This window comes from Polypterus senegalus, chromosome 18, assembly GCF_016835505.1.
Source record: "Polypterus senegalus isolate Bchr_013 chromosome 18, ASM1683550v1, whole genome shotgun sequence".
NCBI lineage: Eukaryota > Metazoa > Chordata > Cladistia > Polypteriformes > Polypteridae > Polypterus > Polypterus senegalus.
Window position 1 is genome coordinate 22,462,976 of NC_053171.1, and position 24,895 is coordinate 22,487,870.

Below are 24,895 nucleotides of genomic sequence, written 5' to 3' on the forward strand. Positions count from 1 at the left end.
TTGGACACAAAGCAAAGGTGCCAGACATCTAAGTAAAAACTTTGCGTATTTAAAGTCACCATTTTAATCTAACAAGTTGACTCTGGATAGTTGGAAGAATTACACAGGAGAATATGCAAGACGTTATATCTGTGAGGCATCAAGAGCACCTTGATGTGCAACTGTGCCACTTGGCTTTGGAAAATAACTTTTAAGGTTAAAATAAAGTTTTGTCAAGACCCGGTGATCTACAACAACAACAACAACATTTATTTCTATAGCACATTTTCATACAAACAGTAGCTCAAAGTGCTTTACATATTAAAGAATAGAAAAATGAAAGACACAATTATAAAACAAAATAAATCAACATTAACATCGAATAAGAGTAAGGTCCAATGGCCAGGGGGGACAGAAAAAACAAAAAAACTCCAGACAGCTGAAGAAAAAATAAAATCTGTAGGGATTCCAGACCATGAGACCACCCAGTCCCCTCTGGAGCCTTCAGTTAAAATGTTCTACCATGAATTGATTGCCCAAGATGTCTGCTTCCATTAGAAAAGAGTGCCATGTTCAAGTGCCAAACCTTATTTTCCTTAATGTAAATGGAGAGATTTCAGCCCCCAATAACTCTCCCCGAAACCTCCCTGCCCCGACCCTTACTGCTGAAATAATCATATACTTTAAACACAAGATTTGTCAAAGAGTGTAAAAAGTAAAAGCCTCTTCTCTTAACTTATCATATTACTCATTTCTAATTATGGAAAAGGATTCTTGAAGCTATACAGAACTCTCCCTTTGCTCCATCATAACAACAATAGACAGTGAAGGAAAAAGTCAGAAATGTTACAAAGTATAAACTTTAAATAAGACACACATCCTAATACCAATCTTTATGTAACCGTGATATCGGTTCACCGATAAAAGCGCGATAGACATATGCGCCCTGACAAAACCGCGATGGACAAATGAGCGCCGACAAAACCGCTAACTGGTTTTCGACAAATGCGCGCCGACAAAATCGCGAGAGAGGCCAAGAGAATGGGACGCGTACGTGCGCATTATGTACACATCATGTGCTAGGTTATAACTGTTATAACTGCTGATGGCATGCCGAGAGTAAAATAACTCGGTCGAGGGTTGGCATAACGCGTCGTATACAAAGCGGAATTACCAGCAGTCAGGCAGCCAGCAAGTCTAAATACGCTCAACTATCAAGACGTCTTGCTGCAATTCTTCCTACATATGCAGGGCGTGATCTTAAGGACTATTTGCGTGCCGTGTCTCATAATATTGACTTCTAAAATAAACATTATTATATATGCTTTAAACTAGTAATTCATATTTAATGAAACTTTCGTGATTTTGTCGGTGCGATTTTGACGCCGCGTTTTATTGGGCGCTATTTTGTCGCCGCTCATATGTCTATCGCGTAAATGTCGGGTCACTATGATATCCGTGTGTGTGTGTGTGTGTGGTTAGGGGATGGGCTAAGGCCCATAACAGCAGTATTAGGTGTAAGTCAGGCGACTACCCAAATGAGGTGACAGTAAACCACAGAGTGCAAAATACACTCAACATACACTAAAACTGGGAAAAATGAAAGAAATCCCTCAACCAATCCTGGCTTTGTTAAACTACGATAGCTACATTAATGCAGAATATTGGCTACTTTGGCAGTTAGGCTAGCAGAACCAGCTTAGTGAAGTACAGTCAAAAGGTCTGTCAACTGCTGTCTGATTTAATCAATATGACCATACAATAGTGTGTCATGGTAATGGCAGGTGTTAAGTGAACGCAGAACAGACTTTGGAGTCTCTGATTCAGTTTCCTTTCTATAGTATTCACATTCTCCCTGTGTTCACGTGGTATTCATCTTTGGACTGTGATGTCCTCCTGTAGACCAATCCCATTATAGTATACTTGGTGATCAATCTAATTTGAACACTTATGGGTGTACAGAAGGTGCATGTGTAGGTAGACCTTGCACTAACCCATTTACCATGTAGTGTTACTGCTTTTTGTAACACTAGAGCAGAAGAAAAGATTTGGCAAAATGGACATATTCAAAAAGTTTCATTGCCTGGAACTCAGGTACCTCAGCTTCTAGAAAGACCATTTTTAGCAAGAGCGGTGGTTTTATTAAAACAAACCAAAATCGAATTAGAACTCATCAACCACCCTAGCCTTGCAACTACTATAGAGACCTCAAGCACAGGGTCATCGAACAAAAGGGTACCAAGGCCTGTTTCTCTGAAGAGGATATGTCTACTGGAATGACAAGTTTCTGAAAATGCCTCCCTCGACCTTCTAACATTCTGTCCAGAGAGCAACCTGAGAAGCCTCTCTTTGAATGGGTGTTTTGCCATGAGAAGCACCAAGTATCTTTCAGCCACTGCTTTTTCCTTAAGCTTTGAAAGATTTGTCAGGACTTCTGAAGCCATCTGATAGTCATTTTCAATAGCCTCACCAAACTGCCCATACATCCATGCACCATGCATAAGTATATACTTTGGTACTTACAGGATATGCTTTGAGTGTGTTAATAAGGTGCCTTGTCTGATCGGGAAACTCACTGAAACAAAATAATGTTATTAATATCATCATTTATACAGTACACTCTAGTGGAAAAAGCAGAAAGGAAAATGGCTATCAAGATAATGGAGGACGCTGGCAATTCTTACTGAGGAGAGTAGAGATAAAATGTTAAGACTGGGCTCAGATAAATGACTGGAATTTCGCAGACTGCATGTCTAAAGCTAGCCCAGGACATTTACAGTCCATGCCAAAGGCAAAGCTGTCTCTGGGGAGCACAGGACAGGGAATACACCAACCAAAAGCCTGGAAGAGGGAGAGAAATCCAAATTATTACTCAGTGTGGTGGATTGCCGGCATTTTACTCCGGCCCTCACCCCCTGGCCGCTAGGAGGAGCTCTCCCGAGAGCATATACGGGCCCCGAATTCCAGCAGGGCCTCATGGACTATGTAGTTTTTATACACAGCCCTGCTGGATACCTTGGGGGCCACTGGGAGTCGCTGTCGGGAGGCCAATGGACTCATTTGGGCACCATGACCCGGAAGTTCGTCACAGGAAGAGCGACGGGCTTCCGGGGTGAAGAAAAGTACTGTTTACCCTGACCCAGAAGGAATAAGGACTTGTGGAACTGTTGGGCAGAAAGACTTCCGGGTCAGGAGGAATAAAAGGACTGTGGGAACTCCCAGCCAACGAGCTGAGCTGGGTGGTAGGAGGGCAACGCGTCTGGGAGTGGAGGATTGTGATTATTATTGATTTATTATTGTTATTGTGATTGATGAATATAGTGGAGTGGAGGGTGCTTGGTGCACATTATTATAATAAATATAATTATTGTGGCAATTTTACCAGGTGTTTGGCGTGGTACCTGAGGGTTCAAGGGAGCACTACTGCCCGCTACTGCGACATCAGATAACACCTCCATCCACCTATGTGAAGAGACAGCCGCAGGCTAGATTTATATATAAGGTATATTTTGGTGCCTCATTGTTTATTTTTATTGAGTTATTAATATTTTTTTATTTTTTTTTTGTATTTTAAGCACTTCTTGTTTCTACAAGTGCTTATTCTTAGCAGCAGCACTTGTTGCTGCTCACTACATGTGATGCAGTCAGAAAGTAAGATGCTACTGCAGTAATGCTGGCATCCATATTTTTCAATAAGTCCTTCTGATTGCATTACTATTTGGGAAAAGCCTATTTTAGGTAGTTGGGACTATTCTGCCATCAATTTTTGACATTTCATTTTAGGCTCTAATGACTGTTTGTTAGACTTTTCGCTTTGAGCTTGACTTTTTGTATGACCAATCTTTGCTTTGCCCCTTTTGGCAGCATCATTTCCTTGTCCATCCTGTAAATATGAATCTTTTGGGATGCCGTATTTGCAACAGTATTTGCCACTTAAGCATTAATATCAGAATTATACCAAATCAAATTCATAATATGTCTGAATATTAACTCCTCACCATATCCTATTTTCCCTTTACGTTTATGAGCTGGTGTGTTTGTATGGTAAATTTTCAATCTATTAGCTGGAATATCTATTTTTCTCAAAAATTAAAATCAACTATTTTTTTCATTAGCATGGCAATAGTTTGTTGTTTTACATGTTAATAATACATTAACCAATGACAATGCATAAACATAGACTACACATTAGTGGTCCAACTGTCCCACCTAGAACTGCTTTATTTCAATATGTTTTACAGTCTTTTTAGATTCAGGTTTGTGTCCTGGCCTTTATGAAAGGAGTGCTATAACGATAAAGTTATTGCCAGACTGGGTCAAGTTGTCATGATTTGCTTTGTGATGCTCACCGTCAATTTCCCCAGCACTGCCCAGATACACGCAAAGAGACAGTTGTCCATTCTGTTTGAGGCAACTGCCAGCTTTCAAATGAGCAGAATACATGTATTGGACTGGGAATTATGGTTTTGAAAATTGAGAAAATACGGACATTCTTTGGCATTCTTTTCCTGAGAGCCTAACAGCCTAACAAATGGGTTACAAACATGTGAGGTGCACCATGAACATGTGGATTGTCTCACAACGTGAACTATATACAGAACACTTTACATTCTGCGTTGTTATATTAAAGCTAAAGAGTTTTACAGTTAGGAGCTTTAACGAAATTTAAAGTTAAACAGTTTGTTCAAATTACCATTTTAATCTCTATATATTGTTCATACTTTTAGCTTTGGGACATATGAGCAGGTACTAGAATAAAGTGGCAATGAAGCGGGATTTGAACTTACTCATACCCACTGGGAACATACCTGTAGCACACACCTTTAAACTGAAGTAATCTCACTTTTCACATTATTTAGACTTCTAGCTAATTACACAGTAAAGCAGTAATTGGAAGTCTTAAAGTGTTAGTTATGCCAGGTGAGTAATAAGTCGTCAAATCAAGTCAGTTAAAATAAGCATCCTATGAAGGCTGTATAACTTGTGACAGTTTCTACCCAAACCCAACACAAATTTATAGATTAGGCTGGATTTCACACTAAAAGGCAATATGCAATTTCTCTGTATTATTAGATAAATTACAAATATATCCATCCATCTATTATCCAACCCGTTATATCCTAACTACAGGGTCACGGGGGTCTGCTGGAGCCAATCAACAGGAAACAAACCCCGGGCAGGGTGCCAGCCCACCACAGGGCACACACACACACACCAAGCACACACATACCAGGGACAATTTAGAATCACCAATACACCTAACCTGCGTGTCTTTGGACTGTGGGAGGAAACCGGAGTATATATCTATATAAATATTGTGTAATACTCACTATGTATTTGCCCCAGTAACAGCTAGATTGAAACCAGTTTCACTTAGAGGAGCAGGTTTCCCGTTGAGTGTTCTGGAAGGAGCTGGACCAATGACATTTGGATTAAAGAGTTTAAAAATATCTGTAGATTAAGAAAAAAACATAATACAGTATTTAAAAATACAATACACAATTCTTCTGTATAAATTGTATATTAAGAGTGGACATTTGTTCTGCACACTCACTGCTAATTAACAATTTTGTCTTTCTCAGATTTTCATGATTTGGGGTTTGGATGTCATAATGATAGATAGATAGATAGATAGATAGATAGATAGATAGATAGATAGATAGAAATGAAAGGCACTATATAATAGATAGATAGATAGATAGATAGAAATGAAAGGCACTATATAATAGATAGATAGATAGATATGAAAGGCACTATATGATAGATAGATAGATAGATAGATAGATAGATAGATAGATAGATAGATAGATAGATAGATAGATACTTTATTAATCCCAAGTGGAAATTCACATAATCCTGCAGCAGGATACTGATACAAAAAAAACAATATTAAATTAAAGAGTAATAAAAATGCATGTAAAAACAGACAATAACTTTATGTAATGTTAGCGTTAACCCCCCCAGGTGGAACTGAAGAGTCGCATAGTGTGGGGTCTCCTCAGTCTTTCAGCGGAGCAGGACGGTGACAGCAGTCTGTCGCTGAAGCTGCTCCTCTGTCTGGAGATGATCCTGTTCAGTGGATGCAGTGGATTCTTTATGGTTGACAGGAGTTTGCTCAGCGCCCGTCGCTCTGCCACAGATGTTAAACTGTCCAACTTTACTCCTACAATAGAGCCTGCCTTCTTCACCAGTTTGTCCAGGCGTGAGATGTTCCTCTTCTTTATGCTGCCTCCCCAGCACACCACTGCATAGAAGAAGGCGCTCGCCACTACTGTCTGGTAGAACATCTGCAGCATCTTATTGCAGATGTTGAAAGACGCCAACCTTCTCAGAAAGTATAGTCGGCTCTGACCTTTCTTACACAGAGCATCAGTATTGGTAGTCCAGTCCAGTTTATCATCCAGCTGCACTCCCACATATTTATAGGTCTGTACCCTCTGCACAGTCACCTCTGATGATCATGGGGTCCATGAGGGGCCTAGGCCTCCTAAAATCTACCACCAGTGCCAAGTGTTTAACAACAAATACTGATCGAATGGCACATCAAAATGGAAACATTTGTAATTATAAAGCATGTCTTCATGCTAGTTTGGAAATACAAAGACTACTAGGGTTAAGGAAACTATGTCATAGGTAGTGCCTTGGAAGTGAATCCTCCAGGACAATCAGAGAAATCATTACAGAATGGAGGAACTGGTGAAGATTCTCTGTAGAGGTGAGATGGGGTGTTGTGCGTGTGTGTGAGTGCCTAAGTGTGACCTGCAGTGAAGTGACTTCCCATTTAGGCTCCAATTCCCTGCAAAATCTGTACTGAAAAATACAAGTTCAGAAAATGGAGGAATTTGTCAGCACTTAAAACATTTCTTATATTCTACTTCACACAGCAGAGGGATTGTTAAGGTAGAGTTAAAAGTTAATTAATCAGCTTCTTTTAAAAGCCATGATTTGCTTATTTCCAAATCTCTGAAAATGCCTTAAGTAATGAGAGTCCAATCACACTGATTTGTGTCAGGCACATTGTTATTGTTGTACTTTGTGGGAAAATACAAAGGATTTTAAAAGGTAACCAGGAGCAAAGACGTGGTCAAAATACAGAAACGGGTTGAATGCCAGGAGATCGAGAATTGCAGCAACCAAAACATAAGATAATAATCAGTCAGAAAAACTATAAACAAAAGTGTGTATTTAGCCAGCAGATCTTTAATAAAAGTATTAGCAAGGACTTGTTCTTTGAATCTGTGCTCTTGTATACAGATATGAGCTTTTGTCCTGTTGCGTCATAATTGATGGTTTACAACCTCAGAGGATCAAAAACAGGAGCTTAAAAACTGTTACTGGAAACATTCCAAAATATTTTACAAAAGCAAAACTAAGCCATGAAGCAAAAAAAAAAAAAAAAACACAAAACTACAAACTAATAATTTCATTACCAAAATCCTTGGCCTAGGAAAAAAAATGAACGAAATGCAAATTTCTACTAAAAGAGCCAGGGAAGTTTGGGAAAAATTAACTAACGCAAAAAATAAACAGTTATTATGGTACTTGCTCTAGCCATTCTGAAACTGTGAAATGCACATCTTGCTACTCTTTCAGAAGAAAAAGCGTGAAAGTACAAATATATAGTACTAGCCGGCCCCCGCGGCTCCACTCACGTAGCAGTGAAACAGAACAGTGAGGGTAACGTCACGCTTCCCCCTCCTCTCGGCCCGCTGCCTCTGTCTCGGATTAGCGTGAATATATCGCTCCTGCAAGTGAACTATGACTCTTAGCGCGATGAAAGAAGTCGCAAAATCAACCGGAATGTTCAAGCAAATTATAGAAAAAAATGCGATCTAAATCTGTTAAGTAGTTCTCTTGTTCGCTAGCTAAGCGAGCTAAGGTATCCCCGATTCACTCTCTGAGTCCGCAGTGCAATTTCAACCAATGATCGCCTCAGTCTGTCAGTGGAGCAGGATGGTGACAGCAGTCTGCCGCTGAAGCTGCTCCTCTGTCTGGAGATGATCCTGTTCAGTGGATGCAGTGGATTCTCCATGATTGACAGGAGTTTGCTTAGTGCCCGTCGCTCTGCCACAGATGTCAAACTGTCCAACTTTACTCCTACAATAGAGCCTGCCTTCCTAACAAGTTTGTCCAGGCGTGAGGCGTCCTTCATCTTTATGCTGCCTCCCCAGCACACCACCGTGTAGAAGAGGGCACTCGCCACAACCGTCTGGTAGAACATCTGCAGCATCTTACTGCAGATGTTGAAAGACGCCAACCTTCTAAGGAAGTATAGTCGGCTCTGTCCTCTCTTACACAGAGCATCAGTATTGGCAGTCCAGTCCAGTTTATCATCCAGCTGCACTCCCACATATTTAGAGGTCTGTACCCTCTGCACAGTCACCTGCCCCTGTCCCTGTCCGCACTCCTGACGTCACACTTCCCCCTCCTCTCGGCCCGCTGCCGCTGTCTCGGATTAGCGTGAATATATCGCTCCTGCAAGTGAACTATGAGTCTTAGCGTGATGAGAGAAGATGCAAAATCAACCGGAATGTTCAAGCAAATTATAGAAAAAAATGCAATCTAAATCTGTTAAGTAGTTCTCTTGTTCGCTAGCTAAGCGAGCTAAGGTCTCCCTGATTCACTCACTGAGTCCGCAGTGCAATTTCAACCAACCACCAGAAAGCAATACCTGCCCTTGTTTTCATATATACTGTTTATGCAGTATCTGTTTATTAGTAAATTAGATTTTGTGAAGAAGGAAGAAGAAGTTTGAGGTTTGGCTGCGAAATCAGGATACGTTTTTGAAGCAGAACCTAAATCTTAACCAGGAAAATAGAGTTTAAAAAATACTGAAAAAGTCAAAGCAAATATTAGTGATTTTATTCTTGGTATATTACCAGAAAATGCATTTTTTCAGATTTAATCTACAGTTCTTTATTTTAGCCATTTAGACAGAAAGTAAAGCTGTAATGAAAAAACATTTTCAAAGATAAAAATTGCAACAGACTACTTACTGGCAAGTGTGATCACATCCTTATATGTCCCGTATCCTCCAATGCTAAAATAAGCAAAAATGGAAGCAAATCAGATTTTCTAGATATTAACTAAATTAACTTACATTACTTTGTGCATATAGATCTTTTGAATTTAGTGATGCAAAAGGAATTAAGAACAGTACACAAAAACAATGATGGAACAGCGGGGTACTGGTTGGTGCTTTACTCTCACGTATCCGGCAGTGAGGGTTTTGAATCCCATGCTTGGTCATTGTCCTCAATAGTTTGCATGCAGTTCTATGTCTGTGTCGATTTTTCCTTCAGGTTGTCTGCCTGTATTCACAAATGAGTTGGTGATTTAAGGTTAGATGTGTGTATTTGGTTCCTGTCATGGATTACCTCCTCATTTAGAGTTTGGTTCCTGACTGCCATCCAATGGCTGCAACCCGCTATTGGATTAGACAAATTTAAGAATGATAGGAGAAAAGGCTAAAAACAGGTTGTTGCGCACGCACAAGTCAGAAACCTCCTAACAACATTTCAAAGGTTAAGAATACACAGACGGGTGTCTGGGAAAATGTGGTTGCTAACAGCTTCTTCTGAAGGCAGAAAAGCTTGCATAGATGTCAGATTCACAAATGGTGTTGGTTGTGGTGGGTCTGAGACTAAATGTAGTTCAAATTTTTTAAATGTACTGTTTTTGAAAGAAGTACTTGATGTAAACATTAAATCTCTGTTGAAGTCTAAAGGGGCTGCTTCAGAGCATAACAGAGAGCAGATCTGAAGCTTTGCTAATAAATTAGAGTGTAAGAGAAATATCAAATCATTATGATCTGCAAATATTGTAGCCATGAGGTTGTTTTTTTGTGTGCAATGTACATACTAAGTACATACTTACACAATTCCTGTCCTCTTACATTCATTTCTAGGTAAGTGACTCTTTTTATTACAGTTAACTCTAGCGTAACTTAACTAACATCATTTTCAAACATCAGGAGAAGTGAGCCGGTGTACGAGCAGCTTGCATGCACACACCATCCCCAGCATTTGATTAACTTGTATTGTCTGTTTTGATGTCAAATGCGGCTTTGGAACAAAGAGGAGACATGGGCAGTAAAGGGAGGACAGGAGAAGATGTTGGATGTGGCAGAAATGAGAATGTTAAGATGGATATGTGGAGTTACAAATAAGGACAGAAGAAGAAATGAGGCAATCAGAGGTACAACAAAAGTGCATGGGAGAAATGTCTAAGAAAGTACAGGAAAGTGGTATGGACTTGTGATGAAAGGGAGACAATAAATGTGTGGGCAAAAGAGTGATAGAAGTTGTGACAGGCGGCCGGGTCCCATGCCCGGCCGGGATGCCCCCTTCAACACTGGATCTGGGGGAGCAACCATGGGATGCACTCTACGTCCCCCGGAATGCTTGGTGGCAGCCCTCCTGGGTAACACTGGGGCCACAGGTGTGGGACTTCAGGACTCCATGGCCACCACCCGGAGGAGCTGCATGGCTTAATGAGCCTCTGTGGGCTGGAATGCAGCCACACCCGGAAGTGCAGCCTAATTAGGCCAATTACCACCTGGAGCTCCTCTGGGAGGGCTACAAAAAGAGCCTGCAGCCACTACTCAGAAGCCAGAATTGGGAGGAAGAGGACGAGGTTGCCTGGGAGGATTGTGTTGGGTGGAGTTAAGTGCTTGTGGGACTGTGCATTGCCTGTGGGGTTCACGGGGAAGACGTGCCCCACAGGTGAAGAAAAATAAAAGAGTCTTTGTGCTTTTACACGTGCCTCTGGGTCAGTCTGAGCCGGGTCGGGCCTTCATTTTACAAAGTAAAGGGGAAGAGAAAGCAGGGAAGGTCAAAGCAGAGATGGATGGATAAAGTAAAAGAAGATCTGAAGGAAAAGGGTCTGTCTAAGGAGGAGCTGCATAACTAAGCTGCACGAAAGGTTTGATCAACCCCATATAGAAGTTAGGGGGGGCTGAAGAGAAAGATGAAGTAACGTTGGTCAGTTGTAAACATCAAACTAATTGAAGTTGCACAGAATATTCATTTGTTTTAAATTGATGACAGATGATAGATTCTGATAGATCATTTTGAAAATTCATTCATTGAGAGATTTTAAATTTTCAAAACTTGGTAGAGTGCACCGTATTCTAGAAACAACAACTGAACTTTCCCAATATATTTTCTTGAAGAGTGAGTGTGCCAGATTTCAACAAAATGAGTCTGTTGGGAACTGAAATGTTTCATACAGACACACAGATGTGGGGATTATGAATGCACCTAAACAGGATCAGTAGGAAATCAATAGAAATTAACAAATCCTAGGAGCAGTTGAGGATGCAATCCCCCAGTTAGGCTTATTATTACTTTTAATATGGGAATCCAAAGAAGGTTAAACAAGCCGAATTAATGGGAAAGGCATAGTCAAAGAATGCAGTCATGCCTGAAATGCTCAAGAATCTTAAGTGGAGACCAAAACAACCAAAATCAGTGAACCACAAAGAACACTCAGTGTTCGAGGTGAAGTGAAGTTATGCATTTTAATTCTTGTTCATTGTGGCTCAGGAGAGTGTTGCACGTTGGTCAGACATGCAAGGATTTCACTGTACTCTGATACTCAACTAATATTAGAAGAAGTGTTGGGAGACGCCTATTTATGTACAGCCATGAATGAGCATAATGGGTTCTTGTGAATGGCTGATGATTCTAGTCTGAAAGTAAGAGGCATGATCATTAACCATGTGGAGGCTTGGTGACGTGTGGGCCAATGGATATGCCAGAAGTAGCATGACACATATTCAAATAATGTGCTCAAATTTAGAATAATTTCTTGTCTCTTTTTACCTAAAAAAACATTAATAGAGAGTGCTCAAGTTGGCCTTCGTGATTAATTCATTGCTCTGATTACTGAACTCACGTAAGTCAACTCCGGAGAAAAGTCAATCACTCACCACAGAATTTAGACCTTGTTATTTAACCTAATGTGTACCTGCTTGGGTTTGGATTTGGGGGGGATACCTGAATACCTGGACCATGGTGGAAATATGCAAACTCCACACAGACAGTGACCTGGCTGCAATTCAGGCTCAGTCAGCTAGAGATGTGAGGCAACAATAACCGATGTACCATGCTGCCACCACACCTTTCTTCAAATACAGTTTAAAGCAATAACATAAAATCAAATTAAATGTAATTCATATACAAACTAAATACTGCCAAGAACCTAAACTGTCCAAATATAGCAGGAAAAATATCGGATTGAATATAGAAGTATAGTAAAAGTAAGAACGTAACAATGGCTCAACATTAATGGTAAGAAAATATTTGCTATTTATAGCAGTTCACCATTGGAAAATAGAGGACAATGGACTGTAATCATGGCAAATTTAAGGTTCTTAAAGTATCTGAGATAACTTGTGCTACTTTACCTCCAAGATAAGTGGCGATATTCATATGGAATTCCAAGTACAGTTGAAGCGTTAGCACCTATTGCAGTCTGAAATAAAATCAGGATGAGGAATGATTATAGTTAGGAGTGAGCTATCTGTTAGAAATATTAAAAATAAGTTCTTTTAACATAACCTAAACATTATTATGAACTGAAAATTCAAATCTACACCTGAATCCAACTTTTCTTCATTTATTTATCAATGAGATATCTTGTCCTGCCCTCCTAGCATCATTTTGTGGCTCCGTACTGACCCCTACTCTCTCTTCTGTTTCTTTTTCTGGTTTCTTTGTGGTGGTGGCCTGCGCCACCTCCACCTACTCAAAGCTTCATGATGCTCCAACATTGATGGACGGATTAAAAGGCAGAAGTCTACGTGACCATCATCATCAAGTCCTTCCGTGAGAACCTGAAATCCAAAGAGGACTGTTTCATTTATGTTAGGTAGATTGTCCAGTGGGGACTGGGCGGTCTCATGGTCTGGAATCCCTACAGATTTTATTTTTTCTCCAGCCGTCTGGAGTTTTTTTGTTTTTTCTGTCCCCCCTGGCCATTGGACCTTACTCTTATTCGATGTTAATTAATTTTGATTTATTTTGTTTTTCTTATTGTGTCTTTTATTTTTCTATTCTTTATTATGTAAAGCACTTTGAGCTACTGTTTGTATGAAAATGTGCTATAGAAATAAATGTTGTTGTTGTTGTTGTTATTTTATATCTGATCTGTGTTTTTGAATGCACATATTCTCATTTCCTCCTTTTGTTGTTACTGTTGTACTGAAAGACTATTTTTGTTTGCCTAACCATACCACCATTTGCCTTTCTGGCTTTTACTTGTATGCGATATCGTCAACTGTTCACCTGGTATTTGTCAAATTTAACTCTAGCTTTACTTATTCAAATACTTATATCATTAATGACCACTAATTGTTAGACCAGTTGTGATAATGTAAAATGGCTGGAAAGATCTGCAGCATGGACACCCCTGCCATTTTTTCCCCCATTCTGATTGTCCCAGGTTAACTACTGGCGCTCATCTTCAGCGTCAAAAGCAGTCAACCAAAAATACAACAACAGATTCTCACCTGAAAACTAAAAGTAAACATTTCTGAGCACTGAGATTTGCTTTTCTAAACTGGAGGGCTTAACCATAATTGTTATCAGGAAAGAACGGTAAGAAGTCATTCACCATAATATAACCAGAGCTACAATGACAGGTGAAAACAGTCAAAATGGCAAAGCGAGAGTCAATACCAGACTACTGAAGACAAAACTTTCTAAGACTTGTTAACTAACTGCATGTGTAGCCATGACAAAGCAGTTCATGCCACTGCACTGCCATTATCAGATCATTTCAGGTGGGTGAAGCCTAGAAACCAAGCCAAGTTTCATAGCAAATATTATCTGCCTGTAGCAGCTTTCAATATGGTGATGACATATGCTTGAAATTAAAATGAAGAATACAAAAACTTTCCTGAACAAAATAATGCCAGAAAATTAAACTAAAACACTTTAACGTGTTTATTGCACGTAAAACATTCTGTAAGCAGACAAAATGGGTTTCACATTTCTCAACACTATGACTTATTTCTTTGCACCAGCAGGGATTCTGTCCTGTTAGGTAAAAATCTTGATCCTCGGTTCACTTTAGAAGTTCTACATAAAAGATTCTTTATACTCAGGCCATATGTAAACATGAGAATTTTTTTAACAAAGATGCCTCTGGAGCACAAAGTACAAGAAGTCAGTCTTATATTGTAATCAAGGTTGTGCTAGCAATTTTTTGTAAATATAATATGTGAAAGCATCTTTAGCATATAGCTGATAACATGCTAATCTAATATAAATAGACCTATACAGTATAGAGGACTTAAGATCATCCTATATTAGGTTACATGAAATGGTATAGGGCGGCACGGTGGTGCAGTGGTAGTGCTGCTGCCTCGCAGTTAGGGGACCTGGGTTCGCTTCCTGGGTCCTCCCTGCGTGGAGTTTGCATGTTCTCCCCGTGTCTGCGTGGGTTTCCTCCGGTTGCTCCGGTTTCCTCCCACAGTCCAAAGACATGCCGGTTAGGTGGATTGGCGATTCTAAATTGGCCCTAGTGTGTGCTTGGTGTGTGGGTGTGTCTGTGTGTGTCCTGCGGTGGGTTGGCACCCTGCCCAGGATTGGTTCCTGCCTTGTGCCCTGTGTTGGCTGGGATTGGCTCCAGCAGACCCCCGTGACCCTGTGTTTGGATTCAGCGGGTTGGAAAATGGATGGATGGGTGGATGAAATGGTATATGTTTGTATGTTCTCCCCGTGTCTGCGTGGGTTTCCTCCCACAGTCCAAAGACATGCAGGTTAGGTGCATTGGTGATCCTAAATTGTCCCTGGTATGTGTGTGCTTGGTGTGTGTGTGTGCCCTGCGGTGGGCTGGCACCCTCTCCTGCCCTGTGTTGGCTGGGATTGGCTCCAGCAGACCCCCGTGACCCTGTAGTTAGGATATAGTGGGTTGGATAATGGATGGATGGATGGATGGAAATGGTATATGATGCTTTACTGCAAGGCCACCTACATACTAGAATGGTCTCAGCCTACAATATAACAAAAGTATAATAAACGAAAAGTGTTAAAAAATGGTTTTCTGCTACAGTGCCCAACTAGACCCATGCAAAAATTAGGATATAAAAGTATAAAATGCTCGTAGTACTTTAAGTAGCCACTGTTTGTGGTTAAGTTAGGAAGAATCTGTTTTAAGCCATAGAGATGAAGCAATAATTTATAAAATTGTACTTAATGTTGTATGGAAAAAAAAAATCTTTTTGAGGACAATTTCCTAAAGTGTTTATATTTCATCCATCCATTATCCAACCCGCTATATCCTAACTACAGGGTCACAGGGAGCCAATCCCAGCCAACATTGGGCGCAAGGCAGGAACCAATCCTGGGCAGGACACACACACAAACACACCCAACACACCAAGCACCAATTTAGAATCGCCAATCCACCTAACCGGCATGTTTTTGGATTGTGGGAGGAAACCCACGCAGACATGGGGAGAACATGCAAACTCCACGCAGGGAGGACCCGGGAAGCGAACCCAGGTCTCCTAACTGCAAGGCAGCAGCGCTACCCACTGTGCCACCGTGCCGCCCGTGTTTATATTTTATATCGGAAAATCTCCTCAGATTGGCAGATTTGGATGACTATTTGGAGTGTTTTTGAAAAGTGTGTAGAATATTGAATTGGTGAATCCAGGTGTCATGAATTGGATTGTTTAACATTTTTTATTGGTGTTTGTGTATGAGATGTCATGTTCTTATATTCTTTACTAGGTAAGGAATCTAATTTTGAGGTTTATTAAATCATCATTTAACTTGTTGTATTGTGAATTTTTTCACGAGTTTGTTTTTTTTATGGAAACCATTTGTTTCTTCTTTTGTTACGTCAGTGTTCTTGTTGGGCAAGGTCGTGGGGTCCAGCGGCTGTGGTGTATCTGTTGGTAAAGATAGATTCAGGGATCTTGACTCTGCTGACGATGCTGTGATCTTCACTGAGTCAATGGAGGCTCTGATCGGGACTCTCAAAAGACTGAACGAGGAGTCGGAGTGTCTGGGCTTGCGAGTGTCCTGATAAAAACTAACATCCATGCCTTTAATGACCTCTTGGGCACGGCCATCAGCAGTGTGTCTGTCTGCGGAGAGAGTGTCGACCTCGTTGAGGGGTTTACTTATCTCGACAGTGACATTCACGTCTCTGGTGACTCTTCCTATGAAGTCAGTAGATGGATTGGGGGAGCCTGGGGGGGTCATGAGGTCGCTGGAAAGGGATGTGTGGCGCTCCTGATATCTCTGCAAACGGACGAAGGTCCAAGTCTTTAGAGTCCTGGTGCTTCCTGTCCTGCTATATGGTTGCGAGACATGGACACTATCCAGTGACCTGAGACGAGGACTGGACTCCTTTGGTACTGTGTCACTCCAGAAAATCCTTGGTTACCGTTGGTTTGACTTTTTGTTGCTCATGGAGTCCCGAATGTGGCACATTACCTGCATTGTGATTGAGCGTTAGTTACGGCACTACGGCCATGTGGCGCGTTTCTCAGAGGGTGATCCAGCTCGTAAGATCCTCATTGTTGGGGACCCAAGTGGCTGGACCAGGCCAAGGGGTTGCCCACATAACAAATGGCTGCGGCAGATGGAGGGTCATTTCCAGAGGGTGGGACTGGACCGCGCATCTGCCTGGGGGGTTGCCAACCAGGATCCCGAGTTGTTTCGTCGTGTAGTGGGTGCGGCAACACACTGTACCAGTGCATGCTCCCCAACTTGACTTGACTTGAGTGTCCGCCTGATGGTGACGTGACAGGTTGAAAGGTGTCTTTTTTAAGCTCTTTAAGCACTTTCTCATCTGAATTTGCAGAAATAAAACCATTTTTTCTAAATTAATGTATCCTCTAAATGAATTACTCAGTAGTTTTTGGTGCTAATCCTTTATTTTCTATGTTGTTGACTTCAGTTTCTGCCTCTTGTGACTATTCTTGATCTCTCAGTTTTGACTCCTTTGCCTTCTGATTACTGGACATATTATCTCCTGGTCTTTCTCAGAAATGTTTTTTTGCTAGTCCTGCTAGCATAACACCAGGGAGAACAAATAGAAAGAATAGATACACTGTAGAGTTACAGTTTTATTTGTTTTTTAGGAAAGTGTTTGGTGGCTTAGGCACAACACCAAAAAGCACAAGTTTATCACCTTATTTTTTCCCATTGTAATCTACTGGTTCCGAATTTAAAAAAAATAAATCAATAAAAATTAACACATACAATTTGCCTTGGAAGGTATAATTTTGCTGTTCTGTTTAAAATAAATCTTGAGTCATACATTTTTTACCCAATATTAATAAATTCAATCTATTTAAGTTAAGAACTTGAAATCATCAATTTTTCTTGATGTGCAAGTGTAAAGTAAAGGGGATCTTAATTATTAATGATGGCTAATAAGTATCCTGCTTTCATAAAGATACTGTGAAGGACAGCCGGGTCCCATGCCCGGCAGGGACGCCCCTGCTGCTTATGTTCCGGGGGAGCCGCCATGGGAAGTCCAATACCTCCCCCGGGACGCTTGGTGGCAGCCTCCCTGGCCGACGGTGACTCCCCAACCACCCGTAGTGCTCCATGGGAGATGGAGTCCTCCACAGCTTGGTTGGGGCCCGGCGTGGCCGCTAGGGGGAGCTGCCTGCTTCCCACAGCCCGGCTGGACGAGCTTTCAGCCCCACCCGGAAGTGTAATTAGGACCAGGTGGTTAATCACCTGGAACGCTTCCGGGTGGTCTATAAAAGGGCCCAGCCACCACCACTCGGGGAGCCAGAGTTGGGAGGAAGAAGGAGACGAAGCTTGCCTGGGAGGAGTGGTGGAGAATTGTGAGTTTGTGCTTTGGGACTGTGTTTGGTCTGTGTGGCACGGGAAGACGTGTCACACAGCTGAAGAAAAAATAAAACCTGTGTGTTTTTGTACACGTTGCCTCTGCGTGGTCTGTGCCGGGTCGGGCGCTATATAGCGCCTTTTACAATACACAGTTATGGTATATTACTGTTCTTTAAGATAAGACTATTTTTCCCACGGTTGGGGGCATGCGCTGATTTTACAGCACCCACCACGCAATGAACCACCCAGATTGGGACCCAAGTGCAGCGGTGCAATGGGTGACACCTCAGCATTAAAGTTGCACTCTAATTGTAGTCTTAATTTGAACAAATGGAATCTAGGAAATCCAGCCACTGTTATAGGTCTGTAATTTACAGACATGTTTTATACTAAGTCGGCAGTTGTAATTTTCTTAAAATAGTTTCACATTTATGGTGCGGCGGCCGGAATGGACCCATGCCCGGCCAGGACGCCCCGTCAGTATATGTTCAGTTGGAGCAGCCATGGACTATTCAATACCTCCCCCTAGACACTAGATGGCAGCACCCCCTGGGTTGGAGCGGTGCCTCAGTCTCCTGCAGGGCTCCACGGGAATTGGAGTTTGGTGCAGCCCTGTTGGATCCCACAGGCGCCACCAGGGGGTGCTGCAGCTGGGACTCCTGAGTCCTTATGGGCAGTGTTTTCACCACACCCGGAAGTGGAGCACCTGGAGCACATCCGGGTGGACTATAAAAGGGGCCAGCAGCCACCACTGAGCAGCCAGAGTCGGGAGGACGGAAACAAAGCTGCTGTGAGGAGTGGAGGAAAGGAAGAGAGTTTGTGCTTTTGTGTTCACTTGTGTATTTTAGGACTGTGTTACTGCTAAAGGAAACACAGGGAAGATGTGGACCTCAGCTGAAGAAAAATAAAAGTTTATTTGTGGATTTTACACGTGTCTCCATGTCAGTCTGTGTCAGGTCGGGCGCCCATATAGCGCCTTTGTTACAATGGACACATCGAGTGCTCCCAGGACAGGCTTTCTCTTGGAATCATTTAAAAGTCATGAGCCATATTTTTAAAGGACAGCATCTGAATAAGAGGTTGTGATAAAGAAACCTAATTGGATGTTTTCAGCATGGCAGAAGATTGCTCAGAAACAAACAGAAATCTAACTCTACTGCAGAAAAAAAATGAAGCCGGAATGAATGAACCGAAAATGAACAAATAGCAAAAAGCCCAAATTCCCACACAGAGCATAGCATAGCAGAAACACAGTGAAAATGGTACAGTGGTATGGCACTTAAAGCAGAGATACAGTATATATCTAAATATATAGATAAATACGAGATAAACAGAAATGGCTAACAAGCAGGCAGCATGTGAAAAAAAGTTCCACCACAAAGAGACAAAAGTCAGTCTTGAGAGTTCCTCATTTAAGACATGGCTTCCAGACATAGCTAATAACTTCTCAGTACTCATTCAATCCAATGAGGTCTCATAGTGTGCAGGCAGTTATAAAGTGTGAAGTGACTAAAGCAGAACATCTGTCTGTCCAGTCATTCTACACAAGTCATGGACAAAGGAACAAACAAAATCATTCATCAAACTGACAAAAAGTGGATGAGCTTTGTCAGCCTATCTGTCACTTAGACAATCAGGTCTGTCACTGACGGATTCCATGGCTAGAAAATCAAAGACCAACAGAATGCATGATTTTCAGTCCAGTTGATATAATCAAGTGCCCGTTTAAAGACTAAACTGATGAAGGTTCAACGCTTCTAATGCAAAAGTATTGAGCTTCTGGAACAAAACACTTGGTTAGAATATTAGAGCAGGATGATGAAACATTCAGAATGATATTTAAAATGAATTATCAATACATATCAATCTAACACTTCTTGTCATTGTCATGACTGTTTTGATCTAACAGAGCTGATCAATAAATGTATGATAGAGCGAAGCAGCATGGATTTTTTAAGAGCAGTTTCACAGAGTGGTCAGACAGTTAAGGGTCGATACACTAAGATCAGTGAGTGGCAAAACTAAACTCATAGTCAACTAAATAAACACAGGCCAAAGCCTGAATTAATGTACAGTGAGTTTAAACAATATATGAACTATTTGCAATTACCAGGTTTTCTGCATTAATTGTTCACAAAATGTCATCTGATCTTCATCTAAGTCAAAAGTATAGACAAACACAATATGCTTAAGCAAATAACACACAAACCATTATAATCTTTCATGTCTTTAGTGAAAATATCCATCAAACATTCACAGCGTGCTGTGGAAAAGTAAATGAACCCTCGGTATTATTGACTGATCAAGCCTACTTTGGCATCAATAACTTCAAACGAGTGCTTCCTTTAGCTACAAATCTGACCTGCACAATGTTTAGGAGGAATTTTGGACCATTCATCCCTTACAGAACTCCTTCAGCTCTGCAATAGTCTGAGGAAGTCTGGTATAAAGGGCTCTCTTGAAGTTATTCCACAACATCTCCATGTTGTCATGGTCTGGGCCCTGACTGGGTATTATTTTTAAATTTACTTTGCGTTTAGGGTCTTTGTCCTGCTGTAGCACTCAATTTCTAATGACCTTCAACTGGCAAACAGCCACACTGACATTATCATATCAGATACCTTGATAAACTGGAATTTATTTTTCCTTTTGTATCAGCTGTTCAAGCCCCTAGACAGCAAATCCGCCCCAAGTCATGATTCACTCTCTACCATATGTTCACTTTAGGATGATGTTTACATGTAGGTGTTCATTTTACGCCATACACACTGTTACATATTCTTCCCAAACAATTCAACCTTAGTTTCATCAGTCCAGAAAGCATTTTCCCATTAGCATTGTAGAGTGTCAAGATGGTCTTCAGCAAACTTCAGGGGTCTCATGCATAATGGCGTGCGTAGAATTCACACTAAAACATGGTATACGGACAAAAGCAGAAATGTTCATATGCACAAAAAAATCCAGATGCATAAATCTGTGCGAATGCCAACTTCCACGTTCTTCCGCTCCATAAATCCCGGGGGGAGTGAAAAGTAATGCATGTACACGTGCCTGCTGCCACTCCCCAAACTCCTCCCAGAATACGCCTCTTTGAATATGTAAATCAATATAAATAGCCCATAAGCTCAGTGTTCTGTGAAAAGGCAATGGCAAAAGCACGGGGGTAAATAGAAGAATTTCAGCAAATATAAAGTGGAGGCAAGGAAAAACGTACTATTTGTTGGTTTAAACAGTGGTATAAACAACAAAAGGAAGTTGATTGAGTGACATAGAGTGTCGGAGAAATTCGAAAGCTCAAGTTCACAAAGTCGCACAGTGCCCGAATTAAAAAAGAAGTCAGATTTCAAAGTCGCTGTGAAAAGGTGAGTCGTAGCCCACCGTCTGAGTGTCATAGGAAAGCTTATTAGGGTACAGAGAAAAGAAAAAAAATAGGGACACAGTGGAAAAAAAAAGCTCGAAATGTCAACTTTAATCACATAGTTTATTTTGTCATTAAAGTAGAACATCATAAACTTCATCTTAAAATCGTTTAATTTACTAGTTTCCCAAATCACATCGTAACTAAAGTAGCACATTAAATGCTTTCTTTTGTATGTGTTCTTCTATGTGCTCTATGTGTGTGAATCACTACGTGCTTCCGGACATTCTCTTCCTCCGACTGGACACAGAATCCATTTCCAGTTCTACCAGGAGCACTTGATGGACTGATTGAGTGCGTTTAGAGTTCTTGTGATGAAACTGTTTGTGAACCACGAGGTCTGTACAGGAAAGGCTCTGAAGCATTTATCATATAAGAGCAGTTCAAATAGGCAGCATGGCAGAGGCAGCGTGTGCTTGATGCTGTATACCGATAATTCTCTTTCCGATCAGCTGCTATACAGCTGTGATTCACACTCAGACACAGTGATATAAATACTCCGAGTGGTGCAGTGAGAGTAATTTGGAAAAAGATGATCTGCTGTGGCAACCCCTAACGGGTACAGCTGAAAGAAGAAGATGAAGGTGCAGTGCGAGTAACAACGCTAAAGCAGTTATGGTATTTGAAATAGTTTGGCCATTTTGTGGACCATTATATTGTTACTGGTTAGTTAATCAGATGCCTTAAACTAATAAACAATATGCGATTAATTTCAGTGTTTATGATAAAGCCGCGTCAGGGATGTGAATCTAAAAAAGAAAGGGAAACCACACTGGAACAAAAGCACTGCTTTGACACTGGGTGCCGACAGTTTGCAAAACCGAGCGGAGAACTTGTGTACGCCAGGGTGTGAGCTAGTGGAGTTAGCGTGAAAATATGTGTGGCTTTATGGCAAGTTTAGGTTTTATACATCGCGATTTGAGCATGGAACCGGGAAAACGCAACATTTTTGTGGATACACACCATTTATGTATACACGAGGCCCCAGGTGTGCAGTGCTGTTTGTCTTTTTTTGGAGAGCAGAGACTTCCTTCTTGGTGTCCCACCATAGAGACTATGCTTGTTCAGTGTTTTGTGCATGGCAGATGTGCAAACAGAGATGATCACCTATTCCAAAGACTCCTTCAAGCATTTAACTGTTACTCAAGATTACTGTTTTACTCATTGAATGTTCTGTGCAGTGCCTTTCAAGTCATCTTAGCTGGGCGTCCACTTCTACACCGAGCAACCACAGTACTAAATCATCTCCATTTATATACATTTAGTCAAACTGTACACTAATGAATCTCTAAACTCTATAAAATGACATTGGAACTCTCTCCAGCTTCATGCAAAACAACAATTGTTGACCGTAGATCTTCTTAGATCTCTTTTTTATAAGACTTGCTTTACATCAGCAGACACTTTTTGTGAATAGCAAGCTCAAAATGTCAAAGTCTTTTTTTATCGGTCATAGTCACACCTTCAATCTTGTGTCACTTGTTGGACCACAGGTCTACTAATTGTGGACTGCAGTTAGCTTTAGTTGAAGTCATACATCAGCCTACACCTGTGAATGTTTGAATGATGTATTCAGGATATACAAGAAGAATGCAACCATGTCTCTCTATTATAAAAAAAAAATCTTGGAAGGCTTGGAAGGAGACAATACGTGAGCTTCTCGGAAGACACTTTGACGTTCCGCGAGAGACACTTTAACGTCACGTGAGACAAGGCCTTGAGACAAATGGACAGCTGCTGTACTGGGTTTTAAATGATCGACGCGCAGCGCGACAAGCAGAACACACAGCTCTACAGCAGAAAGAGAACAGCTGATCAGACCGCATCTCCTCAGCGTGCGTTCAGCCCCCCAGATAACGCAAGTGGCAGAGACACGAAGTGGCTGGAGCGTAGCATGCCAGGGGTCGAGTGAGTCGAGCAGGGGGCAAAGCCTCCTAGTGCATGTTATTAGTTAAAACAGATTGTGTTTGTTCTTCATTGTAACTGAGATGGGGATCAGACCATATTTTAGGAAAAATGTATTCATAAATGTAGTTATTTCTAAAGGGTTCACATGCTTTTTCTTGCTGCTGCACAGAGAATTCTTTTGTAAAGTTTTTCCTAAAATCTAAGGCTATTCAGTAGGCACCTCAAGCGTAAACAGACAGATATCATAACATATTTATTGGTTTATTGGTTTATGTTCTATATTTTTAAGTTGCTGAAGTAAATTTAGTGCATACTAACCTGTAATTCACCAAGAATAACCTAATCTTCACATGACAGCTCATTAGGACGATGTTTAAGCAGAACATTTACAATTTACTGTAGATGCCAGTCCTACAAAGTACAGCATGCCAGTCCTCAACATGTTGGACCAATTTATTGTCATTAGTTAACCTGCATCATGCGTTTAGCAGGTGGGAGGAATTGAGTGAACCCCAAAGAAATCCCACTGGAAGACAGGGAGGGCACATGAACTCCACACAGACAATACGAAAATCATCAACTGAAACTGGAGCAGTGAGGCAGATGTGCTACCAATGTGCCATCAAGCTTCCCAGCAACAGACTTCACCTAAGCTGCTCTTGTCCTTTGTAGACGCAAACCATTTATTTCAGGTACTTTCCACAATTATAAAACAGAACTCTTTTTTGTTTATTGTGCTAGATAGCCTTTGCCTATCTGTCTTTGCCTCAGGTTATGAACTGCAATAAAATACTTTTTACTACCCTATTTGTCTGAAGAGGTTAGCATTTAATTCTGGAAAAAGAAGAAACAGTGAACTTACTGTGAGCGAGTCCCCAAGAGCAGCGATTATTTTAATGTCAGCAGGCCTCACAGCGTGAACTGAAACAAGAAATCAGATGATTACTAACCTTAGCAGTACTGTATAGGCTATGGAAAAGCAGCTGCAGCATTACACCGAGGTGGATACCATTCACTATCAGGGAAGAGCGGAGAGACGGGTCGTTAGAAAACATTTAGCTGAAATTCAGGAACATTAGAGCTGTCTGTGAAGCATGGAAAACAGAAATGAAGCGTTTCTTTTAAAGAGCTCCGTGAAGGCCACTGAACCATGGAAATCATAACTTAGCTAATTGAACCATAAAATGAAATTAATAACAAAGAGAGCATCAGAAAAGTATTGCTGTCTACTTCGAGATAAAGCAGCTTGTTAAGATAAAAAGAGATCTTATGAGAGATTTTTAATTAACAGAAATTGTAGTTTTAAAAAAAACAGTTACGCGATTAAACAAATACACACATAAGAAACATGTGAAAAGAGTTTAATAAAATATAGATTTATTGACTGATTGATTGTTTTTTTTTGTTTATATATAATAATTTAAATATATACACTGTGGCGAGTGGCTGGGACCCCCAGGAGGACCGGGAGGTGGCATGTACGTCCTCCGGGCCATGAGGGGTCAACCGCCCTGGATCAGAGGAGGACCACGGGAGAAGAGCAAGGAGGCTCAAGCCCATTGGGGCCCATGGCCACCGCCAGGGGGCGCCCTGAGTCTCAGAGGACCCGGGAATTGTTTACTTCCACCACACCTGGAAAGATGGAGGAGGATCCCTCCAGGGACGTCCGCAGTGCTTCCGAGTGCCCTCCCGACACTTCTGCCACACCAGGAAGTGTCGTCAGAGGGAGCACCTGGAGAACATCCGGGTGAGAATAAAAGGGCCC

General features: G+C 41.3%; 1 long non-coding RNA gene across 1 annotated transcript; it reads right to left on the reverse strand.

The window, feature by feature from the left end:
* Positions 1–2,501: 2,501 nt before the first annotated feature.
* Positions 2,502–24,056, reverse strand: LOC120518490. The gene is made up of 5 exons (XR_005631244.1): positions 23,993–24,056; positions 12,389–12,456; positions 8,976–9,019; positions 5,310–5,430; positions 2,502–2,554 (listed from the first exon to the last, which is right to left on the reverse strand). It is a non-coding gene; the product is annotated as an uncharacterized LOC120518490 (long non-coding RNA).
* Between the last annotated feature and the right edge of the window lie 839 nt (positions 24,057–24,895).